A 24,904-nucleotide genomic window follows, 5' to 3' on the forward strand; every position below is an offset into this window, starting at 1 on the left:
CCATGAAATCTACTTCACATCTCTTTCCATGTTGAGAACATCAAAGCTTTATTCAAATTCTTCAATATTACAAAGTACAACAAAGCTCTCCAAAGCTTTCAAAAGCCATCAAGGAAGAACTACAAACTCCAAGCTAAAGAACTCACAAGCTAAAAGACTAACAAGCTAAGCTCCCAAATGAAGGAGAGAGATCTCCTATTTATACAAAAAGATGAGAAGCCATCTCATTAATGAGAATCCATGAATCTCTCCCTCTACCTCTAGAGTCCTAATGAAAATAGGAACTGATAAGACACATGTCTTCTTAGAGTTACAATACAATTAGGAGATGTGACACATATCGTCATGATCCCATGATTCTTTCCACTCAAATTCGAATTTGGCCTTAGAGTGCCACATAAGAGTCTTCTAGAAGCCTCCTTTGAACCTACACATGTCAACAATCTCAACCCATTTGTTAGGTATAAGCATATGGACATTATTTTCTAATGTTTAACCACAAATTCACTTAAAAGGCTTAGAAATAATAAAGATTGGAAAAACATAAAGGTGGCCCAATGATAATGAAAGTGGGATGAATGTGGTGACATAGTAGTGAAATGGAGGTGAAATGGAGGTGATATAATGGACATAATAGTGAAAGTGTAATGGAAATGAATGACATTTTCAAGACTCAACATACCCCCCAACTGAAGCTATTGCATGTCCTCATGCAATATATATTACATTAACTCTTTTGATCCTTGAGCTTTGGCTTAACTTTGCATGATATCATTTGATAACTTCATATTTCTGCAAAGTGTTTCACTTGAATTGCAACATGGTTGGTTCTTGTGATACAACCATTTTTTTTTTGTTGCTTTCTATTTTGATCTTTGAACTTTTCATAATGATATTTTGATTATTGTTGCAAAGTATATCTTTATTGGATTGCATGATGGTTGGTTCTTGTGTGACAACCATGATTTTGTTTGTATCCAATTTATCCTTTAAGCACTTTTTCAAAAGCCATTGTATGCTCATAATAACAATGTAATAATTAATATATGTTGGAAGTATGTGAGCTCCTGAATATGATATGGACATGGCAAGATATGAATATGAATGTATTCCCCCCCCAACTGATGGTATTGGCAATTTTATGAAATGAGGAAGAGAAATGTTTTTCCAACAATTATCATTCTAGCTTTTTATGGAATTCTATGGTCAAAAGTTAGAAAATGTCGTACCTTCACTTACCCTTTGGAATGGATGAGTTGTATGTGTAGTGGCTGAAACTTTCTGATCATATTCTTCTTCAAGTGGCTGAACAAGAGGAGTCATGGATAGAGAGATAAGATGACTTTTTATTGCTTCTACTAAAACTTTGTTGAATCTGCTCCAAAATGCTGAAAATAATAGTCTTCATGTCTTCAAAACTCATTGGCACAATTCCTACTATATGAAAAGATGTTCTGATGTCGAACATAGTAGGAAATTGTTGGCTTAGTGGCTATTAATGGATGCCACTAGTCAACACGAGAACTCTCACCATTGATGACAATGAGAGTCAAGATGCCCAAACACATCTTGCTAGGTACGAATGAATTTGCTGATGTCGAGTCACCTAGAAGATCTAACGAACAAGGGACATTAATGTATTCCCATTGTTTGTCAACATGAGGACTTTCCATTAAGGCATGCAAGCCTCAAGGTGTTTTTTACAAAGAACTTAGACTCAAAGGACTATGGACTCAATAATTTGCATTGAAGCAGGGCTTATTTGCGGAATGAAAATGACAGGAAATGGAAGTTGAAAACGGAAGATGGAAATGGAGAGTAGAAATGGCAATGGGCAATAAGCGTATGAATGAGCCTCTTGCTTTTATTTGTGGGTTATGAATGGACAACAAGAGATGGAAAGCGTATGTGAATGTAAGTGGAAAGTATGAGTGGAATGAGGTGAATGGTTTATTATGAAGTATGGATGTGATGGATGGATGTGATGGAGACAATAGTATCTGAAAGTTTTTTAAGTGTTTGGATCTGATTTTGCATCAGCATATTTCCTCTTTGTTGCTGATCATCCTCTTATGAAACAAATTGGTCTCTTAGAGAGACACCATTCTTTTGTAGTCATTTGTCCTTCCTCCTGGAACCTGCAAGAAAAACTAATACTTGTTTTGCAATGGAATGTAAGATTATCAAAGGAGAGAGGTGATCAATCTCTCTAGTTATGATATTTACACACAAAACTAAGAATTTGTATTAGTGAAAGAAGTTCTCAAAGGGAAAATCAAAAGAATTTATACCTGATCTGGAATTAGTGCCTTGAGTTGATGTTGCTTCTTTTCAGCAATTTATTTCATTATTTGCCATTTCAAACTCAAATGATGGATTTCTCATTGTGTAGATCTTGTTGAGATCTTTCCAATGGTACTTAAATCATAAAAATCTGATTTTGTATGAAAAAGTTAGGCTGATTTGAACAATGAGGTTTTTCTGGCTGCGGAATTAGACTTTAGCTGCGGAATGTGCACGGTTCTGTAGCTAAAAATCTTGGATACAAAGTTAGCCTTTAATTTTTCATCATCAATCCAAAATTAATCAATACCTTCAAAAAAGTGAGCAAATAACTTGTTCATTTCATTGATTCAAAATTATTATTTTCTTCTTGACATGCAGTGACTCAGTGTGGCGACTCAGTTAAAACACTCAACTTGACTTCCGTTTGACCGGGGTCTTTTTCATCAAATTTGACTGAATGAATAGGACACCATCCATGTACTGACATTCCCCCAACTACCCATGTGGCTTGTTTTGATTGATGACACCTGCAACCTAGAGTTTAACAAAACAGCTGCGGAAAGTTAAGCCAGCTGCGGAAAGTTGAGCTAGCTGCGGAAAGTTGAGTCAGCTGCGGAAAATGGCTGCAACAGTCAACCATCAGTTTTAAGTTATTTTCTTCATTGTCTGCATGTAGGAACTTTGTGAATTGTAGTGGCATATAGAGCAAACCAAGGTACTTACTCTTTTGCTGCATTTTTTTTTTCGTGTGCTGATGGATTTTATATCATCGCATGCCTTTTGATATTCATATAATACAAATCAATTGAACATAGATTCAGATTGTTTATGTGTGACATTTATAGTTTATACCATCAGCCAAAAGAAATTTAATGTGTTGACGAATTCAACAAAAGCACGTGAAGTGATAACAGTTGTGTTAGCGGGGAATGGAGAAGGTTTGACACAGCGTCCACATATGTAACATGAAACTGTGTGAAGAAACCATTCACGGATTCAACCAAACAAACAACGGCATCAGCCTTGGCATAATGAAGTATGAGTAAAAGACGGAAGTTGTGAGGCATGGTGGGAGACGTGGGCGAGTCTGAGTTAAAAATGGAATAGGATTAGACGGGTGGCGGAAGACGTGTTACCTCAAACAACCAAAGCGTGCCGTGTTTGAATTGTTCTCTGTTCATTTAATAAAAATATTTTTTTCCTCATATTTAGTGACACGGTGGATGACCTGGCCGCCAAGGAAATCAGATCTAAGCGGATTTCTCAAGGAAATCAAAATATGGCCGCAACTTATTAAAAAACACTGATTTTTTTCACACGCGGCAGACAAAAATGCACTCCAAAGAACCGAAGATTTCTCCCAGACCGCCACAAATTGCTTTAAACGGTTTCTGGGTTATCTAATTGACCCAGCTAGAAAAAAAACCCATGTTTTATTTTCTTCAAATTCTCCTCCGTTTGGGCAAATCGAGCATTTGAAATTTGACATTTTTTCAGTTGTTTACGTTTTTCTGAGTTTTACTGTTCTGCATTCGGCCTGTAGAATTTTTGAATTAGTGGTTGGATGATACAACTTTGTTTAACAATGGTAGTTTGCACACTATTGATCTTTATTGGAAATCTATATGGGAGGCCGTTTGATGAGTCAGAAGGAGAAGGTCAGGAGGAGCAGGAGCAGGCTTTATCTCTGCAACAGTCTCATAGGTCACCCGATCACTTGCCCTCACAATTGGTATATGAATAATGAAATCCTTCTGAGATGAACGTAGTTGCTGATTTGGAGGCATTCATTGAAGAGGGAGGGCAACTACAGAAATTTCCAATCCAACCACAGGAAAGGCACACTAATGAAGAATGCACTATTTGAAGAATCGTGAAGCCATTTCATAAAGAAAAGTGGGAGTGCAGTCATCTATAAGTTGAACCCAAAAAAATAATCATGAGACCGTTTAGGGAGTAAACGTATGGTTTATGGAATACGGTCGTGGAATGGTTTAATAGGGTGTTCTAGTGGCTAATCTCTCATCATCATGGCCCAATTCGTTCCCCTTAACAAAAAGCTTAATGTGCTTCTATTTTTTTTTTTAACAAATGTTCTTGCAGGTTTGTTTCAGGGCCAATGCTTGGACAGGGATGCATATTTCTTGTTAAGCCCATAGTGGAAGATAGGATTGTTTTTCTCTTTTCTTCCTCTCTGAAATTGTAAAATTTTATAAAAAGGATTAATGATTTTCAATTTCAGGCAGCAAATACTTCAAGAGAAACATGTTAAAAACAAAACTTTTACTGAGGTCTTAGGCTGGTTTTTCGTTGATCTGAGCTAGGTGACTAGGATAGGATCCATGTCGGGACAATTCTGGAGATGCCCATGTGGTCGATTTCTTCATTGGACATTTGTAACCTGCTAAACCTTGAAACAGCTGTGGAATTCTCAACTAGCTGCGGAATCAGGGCACTTTCTGCAGCTAAGTTGCAAAACCTTTTAGAACAGGATACAGTGTTTTGAAGACCACTACAAACCATAACCAGACAATTTTGGACAATTTGAACCTATCAAAGCAGTTGAGTTCCATTTTTTTTTTTTTTTGAATCAATTGAAATGATGAAGTTTATTTTGTCTCCATTTTTTTTCTTTCTTTTTTTTCTTAATAATTCTTTTTCTGATCCTCCAGATCACACAAAGTGCAGGAGGAGAACATACTCAAGAATTATTATTTCTTTTTTTTACTTAACAATCCTTTTTCTGATCCTCCAGATCACACGAAGTGCAGGAGGAGAGCATACTCAAGAATTATTAAAATTTCTTTTTTTCAGATGTAAGAAATAAGGTCTCCTAATTACACTTCCCCGGCAACGGTGCCAAAATGTCTAGTCAATTTAACGTCTTAAATTTCTCTACATAAATTATCAATCCGGGTATTGTAAACTGATGAAGTGTGGTGCACCATATGTGCTTAGTTAACCTTTTTCTTACTTCGTTATTTTATAGATTTTATTTTGTTTTGAGGTTTTGCTTTTGTTGGTTTCCTAAAGTGTCTAATGCAAATGGAAATCCTATTCTAAGGTCTTAAGAATACTTTTAAAGGACAAGTATGGATAGAGATTTCAAGACAAGGCCTAAGGCCTAAGTCCCTAATGGTAACTTCCAAAAATTTAGCACTTCAAAAGATCTCAAAACATGTTACTGGTGGAATTAGTACTTGAACAAAAGTGTAAATATGCAGCTACTTCAATCAAAATGGAATGCAACAACCAATCAATGAGCTAGTGACTATGAAACCCAGTATCCTTGCTGCTGTATGAAAAAGAAAGTAAAAACTAAACTTAAAGCAACTCAAAGACTGAAAGCAAAGCAATAAATTCATCACACTACTTCAACTCTTCTGATCCTTTACCTTTCAGCTCAATCTACCTTATGGGAAGCAATCATGAACAAGTTAAGCAATATGATATCTAAATTGCAAGAAATTAAATTGCATAAAGGAAACTAATCACACTACTTCAACTCTTCTGATCCTTTACCCTTCAGCTCAATCTACCTTATGGGAAGCAATCATGAACAAGTTAAGCAATATGATATCTAAATTGCAAGAAATTAAATTGCATAAAGGAAACTAATCACACTACTTCAACTATTCTGATCCTTTACCCTTCAGCTCAATCTACCTTATGGGAAGCAATCATGAACAAGTTAAGCAATATGATATCTAAATTGCAGGAAAGTAAATGAGCAAAACACAACTGATTGAAATAACAATGCTGGAATTAAAACTCAAAAAAAATAAATCAGCAGAAGGACAAGATGATTCTGTCATGTCATTAGTCATTAAAACGCTATGTGCATTACTAACCTACAGTCAACCCGTTGAACACACTTGCATGAATTAAAATTGCATGAATCAAAAATCTAATCTACCAACTTGAAAGCAATCAAATGACATAATGAAATCAAAGCAAAATTTACAAAATGAAATCTACTCTACCTTACATTCTAATATGCTCCATGAAATCTACTTCACATCTCCTTCCATGTTGAGAACATCAAAGCTTTATTCAAATTCTTCAATATTACAAAGTACAACAAAGCTCTCCAAAGCTTTCAAAAGCCATCAAGGAAGAACTACAAACTCCAAGCTAAAGAACTCACAAGCTAAAAGACTAACAAGCTAAGCTCCCAAATGAAGGAGAGAGATCTCCTATTTATACAAAAAGATGAGAAGCCATCTCATTAATGAGAATCCATGAATCTCTCCCTCTACCTTTAGAGTCCTAATCAAAATAGGAACTGATAAGACACATGTCTTCTTAGAGTTACAATACAATTAGGAGATGTGACACATATCGTCATGATCCCATGATTCTTTCCACTCAAATTCGAATTTGGCCTTAGAGTGCCACATAAGAGTCTTCTAGAAGCCTCCTTTGAACCTACACATGTCAACAATCTCAACCCATTTGTTAGGTATAAGAATATGCACATTATTTTCTAATGTTTAACCACAAATTCACTTAAAAGGCTTAGAAATAATAAAGATTGGAAAAACATAAAGGTGACCCAATGATAATGAAAGTGGGATGAATGTGGTGACATAGTAGTGAAATGGAGGTGAAATGGAGGTGATATAATGGACATAATAGTGAAAGTGTAATGGAAATGAATGACATTTTCAAGACTCAACATACCCCCCAACTGAAGCTATTGCATGTCCTCATGCAATATATATTACATTAACTCTTTTGATCCTTGAGGTTTGGCTTAACTTTGCATGATATCATTTGATAAATTCATATTTCTGCAAAGTGTTTCACTTGAATTGCAACATGGTTGGTTCTTGTGTTACAACCATTTTTTTTTTGTTTGTTGCTTTCTATTTTGATCTTTGAACTTTGCATAATGATATTTTGATTATTGCTGCAAAGTATATCTTTATTGGATTGCATGATGGTTGGTTCTTGTGTGACAACCATGATTTTGTTTGTATCCAATTTATCCTTTAAGCACTTTTTCAAAAGCCATTGTATGCTCATAATAGCAATATAATAATTAATATATGTTGGAAGTATGTGAGCTCCTGAATATGATATGGACATGGCAAGATATGAATATGAATGTATTCCCCCCCCCCCAACTGATGGTATTGGCAATTTTAGGAAATGAGGAAGAGAAATGTTTTTCCAACAATTATCATTCTAGCTTTTTATGGAATTCTATGGTCAAAAGTTAGAAAATGCCGTACCTTCACTTACCCTTTGGAATGGATGAGTTGTATGTGTAGTGGCTGAAAATTTCTGATCATATTATTCTTCAAGTAGCTGAACAAGAGGAGTCATGGATAGAGAGATAAGATGACTTTTTATTGCTTCTACTAAAATTTTGCTGAATCTGCTCCAAAATGCTGAAAATAATAGTCTTCATGTCTTCAAAACTCATTGGCACAATTCCTACTATGTGAAAAGATGTTCTGATGTTGAACATAGTAGGAAATTGTTGGCTTAGTGGCCATTAATGGATGCCACTAGTCAACACGAGAACTCTCACCATTGATGACAATGAGAGTCAAGATGCCCAAACACATCTTGCTAGGTACGAATGAATTTGCTGATGTCGATTCACCTAAAAGATCTAATGAACAAGGGACATTAATGTATTCCCATTGTTTGTCAGCATGATGACTTGCCATTAAGGCATGCAAGCCTCAAGGTGTTTTTTATAAAGAACTTAGACTCAAAGGACTATGGACTCAATAATTTGCATTGAAGCAGGGCTTATTTGCGGAATGAAAATGACAGGACATGGAAGATGAAAATGGAAGATGGAAATGGAGAGTAGAAATGACAATGGGTAATAAGCATATGAATGAGCCTCTTGCTTTTATTTGTGGGTTATGAATGGACAACAAGAGATGGATAGTGTATGTGAATGTAAGTGGAAAGTTATGAGTGGAATGAGGTGAATGGTTTATTATGAAGTATGGATGTGATGGATGGATGTGATGGAGACAATAGTATCTGAAAGTTTTTTAAGTGTTTGGATCTGATTTTGCATCAGCATATTTCCTCTTTGTTGCTGATCATCCTCTTATGAAACAAATTGGTCTCTTAGAGAGACACCATTCTTTTGTAGTCATTTGTCCTTCCTCCTGGAACCTGCAAGAAAAACTAATACTTGTTCTGCAATGGAATGTAAGATTATCAAAGGAGAGAGGTGATCAATCTCTCTAGTTATGATATTTACACACAAAACTAAGAATTTGTATTAGTGAAACAAGTTCTCAAAGGGAAAATCAAAAGAATTTATACCTGATCTGGAATTAGTGCCTCAAGTTGATGTTTCTTCTTTTCAGCAATTTATTTCATTATTTGCCATTTCAAACTCAAATGATGGATTTCTCATTGTGTATATCTTGTTGAAATCTTTCCAATGGTACTTAAATCATAAAAATCTGATTTTGTATGAAAAAGTTAGGCTGATTTGAACAATGAGGTTTTTCTGGCTGCGGAATTAGACTTTAGCTGTAGAATGTGCACGGTTCTGTAGCTAAAAATTTTGGATACAAAGTTAGCCATTCATTTTTCATCATCAATCCAAAATTAATCAATACCTTCAAAAAAGTGAGCAAATAACTTGTTCATTTCATTGATTCAAAATTATTATTTTCTTCTTGACATGCAGTGACTTAGTGTGGCGACTCAGTGAAAACACTCAACTTGACTTCCCTTTGACTGGGGTCTTTTTCATCAAATTTGACCGAATGAATAGGACACCATCCATGTACTGACATTCCCCCAACTACCCATGTGACTTGTTTTGCTTGATGACACCTGCAACCTAGAGTTTAACAAAACAGTTGCGGAAAGTTAAGCCAGCTGGGGAAAGTTGAGCTAGCTGCGGAAAGTTGAGTCAGCTACGGAAAATGGCTGCAACAGTCAACCATCAGTTTTAAGTTATTTTCTTCATTGTCTGCATGTAGGAACTCTGTGAATTGTAGTGGCATATAGAGAAAACCAAGGTACTTACTCTTTTGCTGCATTTTTTTTTCGTGTGCTGACGGATTTTATATCATCACATGCCTTTTGATATTGATATAATACAAATCAATTGAACATAGATTCAGATTGTTTATGTGTGACATTTATAGTTTATACCATCAGCCAAAAGAAATTTAAGGTGTTGAAGAATTCAACAAAAGCACGTGAAGTGATAACAGTTGTGTTAGCGGGGAATGGAGAAGGTTTGACACAACGTCCACATATGTAACATGAAACTGTGTGAAGAAACCATTCACGGATTCAACCAAACAAACAACGACATCAGCCTTGGCATAATGAAGTATGAGTAAAAGACAGAAGTTGTGAGGCATGGTGGAAGACGTGGGCGAGTCTGAGTTAAAAATGGAATAGGATTAGACGGGTGGCGGAAGACATGTTACCTCAAACAACCAAAGCGTGCCGTGTTTGAATTGTTCTCTGTTCATTTAATAAAAATCTTTTTTTCCTCATATTCAGTGACACGGTCGATGACCTGGCCGCCAAGGAAATCATATCTAAGCGGATTTCTCAAGGAAATCAAAATATGGCCGCAACTTATTAAAAAACATTGATTTTTTTCACACGCGGCAGACAAAAATGCTCTCCAAAGAACCGAATATTTCTCCCAGACCGCCGCAAATTTCTTCAAACGGTTTCTGGGTTATCTAATTGACCCAGCTGGAAAAAAACCCATGTTTTCTTTTCTTCAAATTCACCTCCATTTGGGCAAATAGAGCATTTGAAATTTGACATTTTTTCAGTTGTTTACGTTTTTATGAGTTTTACTGTTCTGCATTCGGCCTGTAGAATTTTTGAATTAGTGGTTGGATGATACGACTTTGTTTGACAGTGGTAGTTTGGACACTATTGATCTTTATTGGAAATCTATGTGGGAGGTCGTCTGATGAGTCAGAAGGAGAAGGTCAGGAGGAGCAGGAGCAGGCTTTATCTCCGCAACAGTCTCATAGGTCACCCGATCACTTGCCCTCAAAATTGGTATATGAATAATGAAATCCTTCTGAGATGAACGTAGTTGCTGATTTGGAGGCATTCATTAAAGAGGGAGGGCAGCTACAGAAATTTCCAATCCAACCACAAGAAAGGCACACTAATGAAGAATGCACTATTTGAAGAATCGTGAAGCCATTTCATAAAGAAAAGTGGGAGTGCAGTCATCTATAAGTTGAACCCAAAAAAATAATCATGAGATCGTTTAGGGAGTAAACATATGGTTTATGGAGTACGGTCGTGGAATGGTTTAATAGGGTGTTCCAGTGGCTAATCTCTCATCATCATGGCCCAATTCGTTCCCCTTAACAAAAAACTTAATGTGCTTCTATTTTTTTTTTAACAAATGTTCTTGCAGGTTTGTTTCAGGGCCAATGCTTGGACAGGGATGCATATTTCTTGTTAAGCCCACAGTGGAAGCTAGGATTGTTTTTCTCTTTTCTTCTTCTCTGAAATTGTAAAATTTTATAAAAAGGATTAATGATTTTCAATTTCAGGCAGCAAATACTTCAAGAAAAACATGTTAAAAACAAGACTTTTACTGAGGTCTTAGGCTGGTTTTTCATTGATCTGAGCTGGGTGACTAGGATAGGATCCATGTCGGGACAATTCTGGAGATGCCCATGTGGTCGATTTCTTCAATGGACATTTGTAACCTGTTAAACCTTGAAACAACTGTGGAATTCTCAACTAGCTGCGGAATCAGGGCACTTTCCGCAGCTAAGTTGCAAAACCTTATTAGAACAGGATACAGTGTTTTGAAGACCACTACAAACCATAACCAGACAATTTTGGACAATTTGAACCTATCAAAGTAGTTGAGTTCCATTTTTTTTTTTTGAATCAATTGAAATGATGAAGTTTATTTTGTCTCCTTTTTTTCTTTCTTTTTTTTCTTAACAATTCTTTTTCTGATCCTCCAGATCACACAAAGTGCAGGAGGAGAGCATACTCAAGAATTATTATTTCTTTTTTTCACTTAACAATCCTTTTTCTGATCCTCCAGATCACACGAAGTGCAGGAGGAGAGCATACTCAAGAATTATTATTATTATTATTTTTTTTTTTTTTTTTTCAGATGTAAGAAATAAGGTCTCCTAATTACACTTCCCCGGCAACGGCGCCAAAATGTCTAGTCAATTTAACGTCTTAAATTGCTCTACATAAATTATCAATCCGGGTATCATAAACTGATGAAGTGTGGTGCACCATATGTTCTTAGTTAACATTTTTCTTACTTCGTTGTTTTATAGATTTTATTTTGTTTTGAGGTTTTGTTTTTGTTGGTTTCCTAAAGTGTCTATTGCAAATGGAAATCCTATTCTAAGGTCTTAAGAATACTTTTAAAGGACAAGTATGGATAGAGATTTCAAGACAAGGCCTAAGGCCTAAGTCCCTAATGGTAACTTCCAAAACTTTAGCACTTCAAAAGATCTCAAAACATGTTATTGGTGGAATTAGTACTTGAACAAAAGTGTAAATATGCAGCTACTTCAATCAAAATGGAATGCAACAACCAATCAATGAGCTAGTGACTATGAAACCCAGTATCCTTGCTTCTGTATGAAAAATAAAGTAAAAACTGAACTTAAAGCAACTCAAAGACTGAAAGCAAAGCAACTAATTCATCACACTACTTCAACTCTTCTGATCCTTTACCCTTCAGCTCAATCTACCTTATGGGAAGCAATCATGAACAAGTTAAGCAATATGATATCTAAATTGCAAGAAATTAAATTGCATAAAGGAAATTAATCACACTACTTCAACTCTTCTGATCCTTTACCCTTCAGCTCAATCTACCTTATGGGAAGCAATCATGAACAAGTTAAGCAATATGATATCTAAATTGCAAGAAATTAAATTGCATAAAGGAAACTAATCACATTACTTCAACTCTTCTAATCTTTTACCCTTCATCTCAATCTACCTTATGGGAAGCAATTATGAACAAGTTAAACAATATGATATCTAAATTGCAGGAAAGTAAATGAGCAAAACACAACTGATTGAAATAACAATGCTGGAATTAGAACTCAAAAAAAAAAATCAACAGAAGGACAAGATGATTCCGTCCTGTCATTAGTCATTAAAAAGCTATGTGCATTACTAACCTACAGTCAACCGGTTGAACACACTTGCATGAATTAAAATTGCATGAATGAAAAATCTAATCTACCAACTTGAAAGCAATCAAATGACATAATGAAATCAAAGCAAAATTTACAATGAAATCTACTCTACCTTACATTCTAATATGCTCCATGAAATCTACTTCACATTTCCTTCCATGTTGAGAACATCAAAACTTTATTCAAATTCTTCAGTATTACAAAGTACAACAAAGCTCTCCAAAGCTTTCAAAAGCCATCAAGGAAGAACTACAAACTCCAAGCTAAAGAACTCACAAGCTAAAAGACTAACAAGCTAAGCTCCCAAATGAAGGAGAGAGATCTCCTATTTATACAAAAAGATGAGAAGCCATCTCATTAATGAGAATCCATGAATCTCTCCCTCTACCTCTAGAGTCCTAATCAAAATAGGAACTGATAAGACACATGTCTTCTTAGAGTTACAATACAATTAGGAGATGTGACACATATCCTCATGATCCCATGATTCTTTCCACTCAAATTCGAATTTGGCCTTAGAGTGCCACATAAGAGTCTTCTAGAAGCCTCCTTTCAACCTACACATGTCAGCAATCTCAACCCATTTTTTAGGTATGTTGGAAATAATACTTAGAGGGGGGGTGAATCAGTATTATCAAATTCTTTTAATAAATCTTCCTTATTTGTTCTTTGAATTATTTTTGCATGTCAGTACCATAAAATAATGAGCATGAACAAAGAAAACAGATAGTCACACCAAAGAACACAAGATGTAAGGTGGAAAACCAATGTGGGTGAAAACCACCTGCTGCAATATGTCTCTATCTTCTTTCAAATTAGAAACTCCTTTTACAATGGTTTTGTACTGGTGCAGTCCTTTACCAGTACGTAGGCTGCAACCTGCAGACAGCTACAACTCTCTCTCGTTTTCCAGTCTCTCTTGGAAGGGAGCTACAACCCCCTACTTCTTTTCTTACAATGACCACTTTTCATAAATTTTCAAACTGGATCCATAAGCATCAAATGATCATCAAGTATAAGAAAATCACCCAGTCAACTGTAGTAACTAGATCAACAATAATAGAACCAAACCCAGAACACCTTATCAACAGAAAAATACAGCCAAACAAAATGTCTTAAGACAGATACGTAGTTTTTCTTTCTCTGGTCTGTGTCGCTACGCACTTCACCTTCTACTTCCCTGCATATACCCGCAGAGATCCTTCTGCCGCTCTGCATGTCCACGCACTGTTTCTTCAACTGCTCTGCGTACTGTTACTGCAGGTACGCACCCAGAGACACTATTGCGTCGCGTACTATCGCTGCAGGTACGCGCCCAAAGATACTATCGCACCGCGTATAGTTACTGTGCGTACGCACCTGAACCTTCGTCGCTCTGTGTACCCACGCAGTTCTCCTGTTTCTGCTCTGCATACCCATGCATATCTCCTGTTTCTGCTCTGCGTACCCACGCAGATCCTGTTTCTGCTCTGCGTACCCACGCAGATCTTCTGTTTCTGCTCTGCGTACCCACGCAAATCTTCTGTTTCTGCTTCGCGTATCCATGCTGCTCTCCTGTTAAACACCTGCGTACTTCTGATTAGGGCCGAATAGGCAGTCCACCAGAGTGGCACAGATGCTCAGATGCCCGGATCTGATCATGCACTCGAGAGATCACCCTTCACAGATTCGCTTTCAACTTCATATAGATCAAGCTTTTAAGACCATAACCCAATATTTCAGATTTTAAGATATTCAATTGCAAAAGATACTTAGCCAAGAGATCTCCTTTGCTTTATATAGGCAAGCTCCTCCTAAAATCATGGATCAATACCACGAGCCAAAACCATAATAACACAAATACCGTCGGCTAAATACCAAGGGTTAAACATAAGAAACCCCACGTGTGCTTTTCTCTGCCTTGAAATGAGTGCACTGGGGGTACGCACCTCCTGAACGGCTGACCTGCGTGTCTGGCCGTGGTCCCTTCACGGTGTACCTGCGGGTACGCACCTTCTGAACTGATCTCCTGCGTACTTCTTAATTTTCAACATATTGAGAGCCTTGCCACGGGAGTTTCCATCAAGTACAACATTTGTAACATATAGCCATACCAGAAACATAATGCCAACAATCTCCCCCTTTGGACTTGATGGCAACCTTACAAACTTCAGCTTCATTCTCCCCCTTTGACATCAAGGGCAAAGGGTTATGCTCCCCCTAAGAACATGCTCCCCCTGAATATGAACCAGATCTGCAACGAAGAACCATAATCCACCATGAAAGAGATAGAGACATATTGCAGCTACTTCCATGATCGCCTTCTGTACATCCTCCATAATGCCAACAATGCATTATATGCTCCCCCTGAACCTGTACCATCAATCTTCAACCAATCAGCCACCCAGCACATGTATGCATATACAACCATCAATCAGAAGAGGTTCAGCAATAAGATGATGCATCAACAACCCCCAGCTTTTGCATGAGGTATTCAAAAGTGTCCCTGGGCAATGGTTTGGTGAGTATATCAGCAACTTGTTCCTTAGAAGGAACATACTCCAACTTGACCTTCTGTTCAAGCACTTGTTCCCGAAGAAAATGATACTTGATTGGTATGTGCTTGGTTTTTGAATGCATTACAAGATTCTTTGAGATGTTGATTGCATTTGTGTTATCACATAAGATGGGGATAGGTGGTGTACAAGTGATTTGAAAATCCTGTAGAGTCTGCATCATCCAAAGAAGTTGAGTGCAACAAGATGCAGCAGCAACATATTCCGCTTCAGCTGTAGACAAGGCAATCGAACTCTGTTTCTTGCTGAACCAAGATACCAGTCTAGAACCCATAAAGAACGCACCACCACTTGTGCTTTTCCTGTCATCCACGCTTCCGGCCCAATCTGCATCTGCATAAGCATGAAGTGTGAGATCTGTATCTCTAGGATACCATAAGCCATAATTTTGAGTCCCTTGAAGATATTTGAAAATTCTCTTCACTGCCTGAAGATGAGTCTCCTTCGGATTTGCCTGAAATCTTCCAACTATTCCAACTGCATGCATGATGTCCGGTCGGGTACCTGTCAAATAAAGTAAACTTCCAATCATAGATCTGTAGGTTGGTTGATGTACTGCTGCAGATTCATCATTTGCACTGAGGCTACATCCTGTGACCATGGGTGTACATACTGGTTTTGCATCTTCCAGGCCATATTTCTTCAAAATCTATTTGAGATACTTGGTTTCAGATAAAAAGATTCCTCCTTCCTTTTGTTGGATTTGCAAACCAAGGAAATATGTCAGTTCTCCCAGCAAGGACATTTCAAATTCTTTCTGCATGACCAAGGCAAAGCTTTGACTCATAGCTTCTTCATTGCTGCCAAAAATAATGTCATCTACATACACAACAAGTATTAGCAATTTGTCATTTTCAACTTTTATATAAAGATTGCTATCTGTTGATCCTTTTGAAAAACCTTGGTGATGAAGATATTTGTCCAAACGGTAGTACCAAGCGCTTGGAGCTTGTTTGAGACCATAGAGAGCCTTTTTCAATCTGCATACAAGATTTGGATCATTTCCAAGAATGAACCCATCTGGCTGCTCAATGTATACTTCTTCTTCCAAGTCTCCATTCAGGAAGGCTGATTTCACGTCCATTTGAAATACTTTGAAGTTTTGAAAACTTGAGAGAGCAAGGAACATTCGGATGGCTTCAAGTCTTGCAACAGGAGAAAAGGTTTCTTCAAAGTCTATTCCTTCTTGCTGCGCATACCCTTTACAAACAAGTCTAGCCTTGTTTCTAATTACTTCTCCATTTTCATTCAATTTATTTTTGAAGACCCATTTTTTTCTGATAACATTCTTATCCTTTGGTCTAGGAACCAGCTCCCAAGTGTTGTTCTTTTCGATCTGCTCAAGTTATTCATCCATTGCTTTCACCCAACATTCATCTTTTCATGCCTCTTTCACATTCTGTGGTTCAGTAGAGAAGAGTAATGCCAAATACCTTGAGGCTTCTGCAACTGTTCTTCTTGTTTGTACACCTGCTTCTTTCTGCCCCATAATCTGAGATTCTGGATGATTCTTCTGAACATATCTGGATGGAGTCTTTTCTTCTATTCTTGTCTGCTCCTCTGGTTCTTCTTGAGGTTCTTCATCATTCTGTCGTTGAGGGTAGCCTTCATCTTCTTCGATGTCTTCATGATATACTTGCCTAGGAATGTATCCCTTCTCATCAACCACTACATCAATGCTGTCAACAATTCTGCCAAGTCTTTTATTGTAGCACTTGTATGCTTTGCTATGTGGAGAGTAACCAAGAAGAATACCTTCATCTGCTCTAGGTTCAAGTTTGCCAAGCTGCTCATCAGTATTCTTAATATAGCATTTGCTCCCAAAGATTTTGAAGTGCTTTATCGAAGGAGTCTTACCACTCCAGAGCTCATGAGGAGTTTGAGCGCTGTTCACCCAAACATTTGTCTTGTTGAGAATAACAACCGCAACATGTGCAACTTCACCCCAGAAGGTTGCGGGAGTTCCTGACTCATCAAGCATAGCACGAGCCATTTGTTGGACTGTTCTGTTCATTCTTTCCACAACTCCATTTTGCTGAGGAGTTCTAGCTGTAGATAATTCTCTTCTTATCCCATGTTCTTCACAGAAATCGAAAAATTCATTTGAGGTAAACTCCCCACCTCTGTCGGATCTGAGGCACTTAATTTTGTGACCCGATTCATTTTCAACCAAGGCTTTGAAGGATTTGAATTTTTCGAATGCTTCATCTTTGTGCTTCATAAGTCCTAACCAGACAAACCTGGAGAAATCGTCAATGAATAATATCAAGTATTCTTCTCCTCGAGGTGTTCTTTTCCTGAATGGACCACATGTATCTACATGTACTAGCTCAAGAGGCATGCTAGCTGATCCTTCCTTCTCTGGAAAGTTAGTTTTGGTTTGTTTTCCAAACTGACATGATTTGCATATGGTGTTGTCAGGAATTTTGATATCTGGAAGATAGCGAACTGCCTGATATTTGCATGCTTTCCTTATTTTTGAAAAGCTTAGATGCCCCAACCTTCGATGCCATAACCAGTGCTCATCATCCTTGCTCAGATAACATTGTTGTTGTCCTTCTTCAAATATGTACAGATTATTTGGAGTTCTTTTGCCTTTAATCACTGTTTTACCTGTATCAAGATCACGAACAAGACATCCATTTGATCCGAATATCACCTCGGTTCTTTGATCACACATCTGGCTGACACTTAGAATATTATGCTTCAATCCATCAACATACAAAACATTTCCAGCCTTGACCTTTTTTTTTAACTGAGCAATTCCTTTTCCTTTTATAGTTGCAGGAGTATCATTTCCAAAAGAAACTTTCTTTCCCTTTTCTAGAGCAGAATATGACTCAAGTTTTTCTTTATCACCTGTCGTATGCTTCGAACATCCACTGTCAATGTACCATAGATTTTCCTGTCCCTCTGCATAAAATGCTATCCCACATCTTTCTGTTTGTGGTTCCTTTATTCTCCATGTTTTGGTGCTTGAGGCTTGTTCCTTTTTCTGCTGAAACATGCTCCTGCATTCAGAATCTTCATGACCAAAGTTATTGCAAATAGAACATTCTACTTCATTTTCAAGAGTCGAAAAGTTGTTATAGGTCCTTTTTGTAATCCCGGTCATACTTCTTTGTTTTTGAGCTTCTCTAGTCATGATTGTTTTATATGCAACACATTGAGCTGCTTTGTGACCAAAGTTATGACAAGAGAAACATTGTCCATTGAAGAAACTTCTGCGGTTATCAAATCTACCAGCCAAGTGATTGTAATCTCTATTGTCATTCATTCTTGAACCAAATTGAGAAGATTTTACCTGTGGCTGGTTGTAGCTTTTGTTCACTCTTAAGACGGATTGCCCCTGAGTCTTTGTTTGCAATTTGTCCCGGCTTTACCTGATAGTCTCCATTGTGCTTTTGCTCATTCCTTTTTGCTGCATCAAGATAACTTTTTGAAGTGGATGCTTGAGAAGTTTCTCCATTATAGCCCAGACCTGTCTTGTTTAGAGGAGAACGCTGCACATTGATAATCTCATCCAGAGTTTCAGATCCTTTGACAAACTTAAGATTAATAGCTTTTGTTTTCTCAATCTCTTTTCTAAGAGCAACAATTTCACCTTCTAATTTTTCAAGATGTTTTTCTTTTTCATCAATTTGAAATTGTAGAGTATCAATGATCATATTCTTTTCTTCTATACATCTCTTGAGTCTAGTAATTTCTTCAAAAAGGTTATCCACATCTATAGCATCCATATAATCATCATCTTCAAATGCCATTAACAGTTTATATTCATTACCTTGTTCATCTTCATCACTATTTGATAGACCATCACTATCTTCATGAGTGTAGTAGCTTTTCTTATTTGTACCCTGTTTCTTGTTCCATCTAGCAGGTTCCTTTCCTTTATCCTTATAAGGACATTTTTCAGCATAATGACCTACTCTTCCGCAAGAAAAGCATTTAAAAGGTAACTTACCTCTGAACCTTCCAGAACCCCTTTGAAGATTTCTGACAAAATTTGATTCTTCTTCTTCTTCTTCTGGTACGTGACTTGCTTCATAATAATCTCCTTTGCCTGACGCCTTGAAAGCAGCTTCTCTTCTGTCTGATGGACCTCCCTTTCTCATTTCATAAGTGGTTAGAATTCCATGTAGCTGAGACATAGTAAGAATTCGTAGATTTTCCTTTTCTTCTATTGCAGATACTTTAGATTCAAACTTGGGGGACAATGATCTGAGAACCTTTTCAACCACAATAGCCTCTTTTATTTCTTCACCCAAATTTTTCATGCAATTAACAATCTCATCAACTCAAAGAAAATAGTTAGCCACACTTTCATCATTATACATCCTGAGATTCTCATACTGAATCCTGAGAGTTTGAAGTTTAGCACGCTTTACCTGTTCATCTCCTTCATAGCTCAAGACAATCTTGTCCCATATTTCTTTTGCGGATTTATATTGCATAACCTTTACGAATTCTGTTTGGGATAAGCATCCCAACAATGTATTGACTGCTTTAGCATTTGTTTCATATTTCTTCTTTTCAGCCGCATCTGTAGGTGTAGCTGAAGGAAAAGCGTAGCCTGTATCTATGATATCCCAAACTTCTGTACCAAGAGATTGAAGATAGGCAGTAACTCTTACCTTCCAATAATTGAAGTTTGTCCCATCAAAAATTGGTGGCCTGATTGATTCTTCCCTCTCGTAGTTGCTCATGATGAATGATCTTCCTTCAAGCGATCAAGCTTCTCCGAAGGACCTGCTCCGATACCAATTGTTGGAAATAATACTGAGAGGGGGGGTGAATCAGTATTATCAAATTCTTTTAATAAATCTTCCTTATTTGTTCTTTGAATTATTTTTTCATGTCAGTACCATAAAATAATGAGCATGAACAAAGAAAACAGATAGTCACACCAAAGAACACAAGATGTAAGGTGGAAACCCAATGTGGGTGAAAACCACCTGCTGCAATATGTCTCTATCTTCTTTCAAATTAGAAACTCCTTTTACAATGGTTTTGTACTGGTGCAGTCCTTTACCAGTACGCAGGCTGCAACCTGTAGAGAGCTACAAATCTCTCTCGTTTTCCAGTCTCTCCTGGAAGGGAGCTACAACCCCCTACTTCTTTTCTTACAAGGACCACTTTTCATAGTCTGGACGTAGTTTTTCTTTCTCTGGTCTGTGTCGCTACGCACTTCACCTTCTACTTCCCTGCATATACCCGCAGAGATCCTTCTGCCGCTCTGCATGTCCACGCACTGTTTCTTCAACTGCTCTGCGTACTGTTACTGCAGGTACGCACCCAGAGACACTATTGCACCGCGTACTATTGCTGCAGGTACACGCCCAGAGATACCATCGCTCCGCGTACAGTTATTGTGCATACGCACCTGAACCTTCGTCGCTCTGCGTACCCACGCAGTTCTCCTGTTTCTGCTCTGCGTACCCACGCAGATCTCCTGTTTCTGCTCTGCGTACCCACGCAGATCTCCTGTTTCTACTCTGCATACCCACGTAGATCTTCTGTTTCTGCTCTGTGTACCCACGCAGATCTTCTGTTTCTGCTCCGTGTACCCACGCTGCTCTCCTGTTAAACACCTGCGTACTTCTGATTAGGGCCGAATAGGCAGTCCACCAGAGTGGCACAGATGCTCAGATGCCCAGATCTGATCATACGCTCGAGAGATCACCCTTCACAGATTCGCTTTCAACTTCATATAGATCAAGCTTTTAAGACCATAACCCAATATTTCAGATTTTAAGATATTCAATTGCAAAATATACTTAGCCAAGAGATCTCCTTTGCTTTATATAGGCAAGCTCCTCCTAAAATCATGGATCAATACCATGAGTCAAAACCATAATAACACAAATACCGTCGGCTAAATACCAAGGGTTAAACATAAGAAACCCCACGTGTGCTTTTCTCTGCCTTGAAATGAGTGCACTGGGGGTATGCACCTCCTGAACGGCTGACTTGCGTGTCTGGCCACGGTCCCTTCACGGTGTACCTGCAGGTACGCACCTTCTGAACTGATCTCCTGCGTACTTCTTAATTTTCAACATATTGAGAGCCTTGCCACGGGAGTTGCCATCAAGTACAACATCTGTAACATATAGCCATACCAGAAACATAATGCCAACAAGGTATAAGCATATGCACATTATTTTCTAATGTTTAACCACAAATTCACTTAAAATGTTTAGAAATAATAAAGATTGGAGAAACATAAAAGTGGCCCAATGATAATGAAAGTGGGATGAATGTGGTGACATAGTAGTGAAATGGAGGTGATATAATGGACATAATAGTGAAAGTGTAATGGAAATGAATGACATTTTCAAGACTCAATAGTGCCTCTTTCTCTTATTGGGTATAAAGCTCAAAATTTGTAAAAATAATGATTTCGTGAGCTCTTGACCCTGAGCATTAAACTGTCTGTTTCTGATATTAGCATCGTTCAATACCCATTTAACCATGGCTGTATGTGAGAGATCTGTAATGGATGGCTCAGCAGAATTCTGTGAATTTTCGGCTCTGTTGCATGTGGTGTCCGTGTATAAGGGCGCCATTTCTCTATCTTTGGTCATTGGAGCCTTACCCCTTTTTCCCCATAGCTTCCTGCACATTGCTTTGTGTAACTTTTGTTCTTCGTTCTTGTAGTTCACAAGTGAGGAGAGAGTAATGATAATAAATAATGATAGGAAAGCTTTAAATGCCAAGGATATGCAAAAACACGCCATCTGACGTGAACTGGCTCTTTGGAAAACACAAAACCATATTTTATTAACAAATGGTGTGTAACTCATTAATTATCATTAAAGCGCGTAACCGGTTCTTGGTTTATGGAAAAACTTCCTGAATATTGAGCCAGGAAAATCTGCAATGTAATGTTTCTGCGATTTGCATCGCAGTATCGCATTTCGCTGTATCGCATTACTGCAATTTCATCGTGCTGTTTTATCACAAGGTTGCTTGATCGCAATATCGCAAGATCACAGATCACTTAATCGTTTAATCATTATGTGTATTTTATGCGATTTTGCGATATGCGATATGCGATATTGTATATCAGTGATTTTAAGGTTTTCCAACGTGAGTGTTCATTAATGCATGCGATGCGATGGAGTTCGCATCGCAATCTTGCATTTTTTTATCATTTTGGCTCATAAGAAGGTACCCTATCATCCTTTCTGCGATGCAATATCTCTTAAGGAGTGACTTTACTTTCTTCATCATGAAACTTAAGCTTTTTTAGATTTTTCAAAAATATTTTCCTAAGTTCATGATGGTAAGCTTTATCCAAAGGGAAATATAAGCACTGCTTAATTTTGAATTTTTTTTTTGAGTAAGGGTCCCCACTTATGTAGTGTTATTGCTAATACTAAATAAGGAGGGGGTTTGTTGGTGGCCACAACAATTGGCGATTCACTTGGAAGAACTAGTTATCTCTTTTTTTCTATTGAATTTTCTAAACTTCCAAAACAAAAAATTCTTCAGAAAGTTAAACTTTATTATGGAAAGATAAAGTACATTATGCTCTAACTTGTCAATGACCTTTTTTATTTCAACTATTTTCAACTTTGATTATTTGCTCCCTCAGGCTAGTCCTTGTATTTACATCAGTCATTACTTGGTCTGTAAAGATAAAACAAAGTCTTCTCTGTAAACCAGTTTTAAATATGCTCATTTGTCATAGGTAGAGCCACTGCTTCCAGCGGGCGTTTATAGCCTCGATAGGGTTACCTGTTACCTAGCAATGATCCTGTATCCTACTTAAAGTAGCCTACAACTTTCAAAGAAGAAACCACATCCACACTTATTGCTTTGATTTTCTTTTTATTCTTAAAGAACAATGTCTTGGTTTGATAGCCAATTTATGACACAGTCATTCACTTGATTTATAACTTTGTTGAACAAGATGGCTCGTGATGAGACCCCTTGTCTTTTGATTGCAACAATTTTGAGTCATTGCCTTGTTGTGGTGTACAGTATTTCGCAAAGTCAGCAAGTTATAATATCTGTGATTATGATAAGTCGGCTCGTGATGAGACCTCTTATTCTTCAAGATGAAGTGTATTCTTGTGTTGTTCCTCTGAAAGTTGTGATTTCCTTAGCAGGGAGGAAGTCATTGTTTCCTTAAGATAGCTCTAGGCGACAATAGTAAAGTTTTTGGAAACAACTGTTCTACAAAGAATCTTTAATTTGTTATTGATACCTTTCATTGTACTGACATAAAACAATTTCTTCACTAAAGGTCGTTTTCATCAAACTTTATGAAGTTGAAACTAGTATCATATCTAGGCTAGAGTCTTTAACTGTATCTATCAATAATAAAGATCAATTTTCCAAAAGATTTGCTATTTATACAAGCGAAAAGTTCAAAATCTGAAATAGAATTGGTGTCTTATTCTTAGATGCCTAATGTAACCACTCACAACTGGTTTTATTATGAAAAGAAAAACAATTACTCTACAAAATAGAAGAATAACCTTCTATGGAAAATATTTCTTGAGAACTTGTCCGTTAACAAGCAAAGAGTCTCTTTTACCTGCTAAATCCTGTAACACAAACGTTGATGGACCTATGACTTCTGCAATTTGAAAAGGACCAAGCCACATTCTTTGAAATTTTGTATGTTTCCCTTTTTCTTCATGAGCCTTGTCCCATTTTAAAACTAAGTCTCCCATCTGAAAATATTTTCTGGTCATTATGTTTGAATCAAAAGAGGATTTTACTAGGGCTTGATGATGAGCATGGGTTTTCTTAGCCTATTCTCATTGTTCTTCTAATTTGATTATTTCCATTTGTCTTATCTGTAAGGAGGAAGTTGGTACTTCATCAATATATTGAACTAGAGACAAAGAGGGAATTGCTAAATGAGTCGGAAGAACCACTTCTTTCCCATAAGCTAAATTAAAGGGAGAAGTGCCGATAGAAGCTTTTTGCGTTATTTGGTCTGCCCATAAAGCATATATTAAAGCCTTATGCCAATTTTTATGATTTTGGTCAACTGTTCTTTTGATAATCCTGATTAGGTTTTTATTTGTAGACTCAGCTAACCCATTGCCTTGTGGGTAATAATTGGCCGAATATTTAAGTTTGAATCCTCTTTTAAGCGCAAATTCAGTCATTGTATTTCCAGAAAAGTATGATGCATTATCAAACATTAAAGCAGAAGGAAATCCAAACCTGGTGATTATAAATTGATCTATGAACTCAATAATATTTTTAGCATTGGCCGTCTTGAGTGGAACTGCTTCTACCCACTTAGTAAAATAATCTGTTGCTGTAAGGATATATCTATGTTGCTTAGAAGAGTGAGGAACGATCTCACCTATTATGTCCAATCCTCACTGACTGAAGGGTTGCTCAATGTTAACTGGTTGTAGTGGCAAGGATGGCTTCTTTTGTCTCATAGCAGTAGTTTGACAGACTTGACATTTCCTCACGTAACTGTGCGAGTCTTTGAATAACATGGGCCAGTAATAGCCTGCGTGCAAGATTTTATGTGCAGTAGCATCTCCAGCATAGTGTCCGCCTGCTGGCCCATCATGGAGTTCCTGCAAAACTTTTTCAGCTTCAGATTTCTCAAGACATCTCAGGAGAACGGAATCATAATTTATTCTAAAAAGAATATCCTTTATGAGCTGATATTGTTTGGCTTTCAACCTTAGAGCTCTTTTCTTAGTATGATCGAGGTGTGAAGGAGCATACCCGTTCTTAAGATAATAAATGACATCAACGTATAATGATTCTGCATCATTTAGGCTTACCTCGCACATTTGTACCTCTGCAGATGGAATTTCAGAAATTTGCGACGCTCCAGCTAGCATTTTGCAAAAGCCTTGACCTTTTACAATGTTTGCTGGTTTAATTCTATGTCATACTCCTGTAAGG

Source organism: Pinus tabuliformis, chromosome J (assembly GCF_031772625.1).
Source record: "Pinus tabuliformis cultivar Carrire ecotype Pingquan chromosome J, CPIR1, whole genome shotgun sequence".
Lineage (NCBI taxonomy): Eukaryota > Viridiplantae > Streptophyta > Pinopsida > Pinales > Pinaceae > Pinus > Pinus tabuliformis.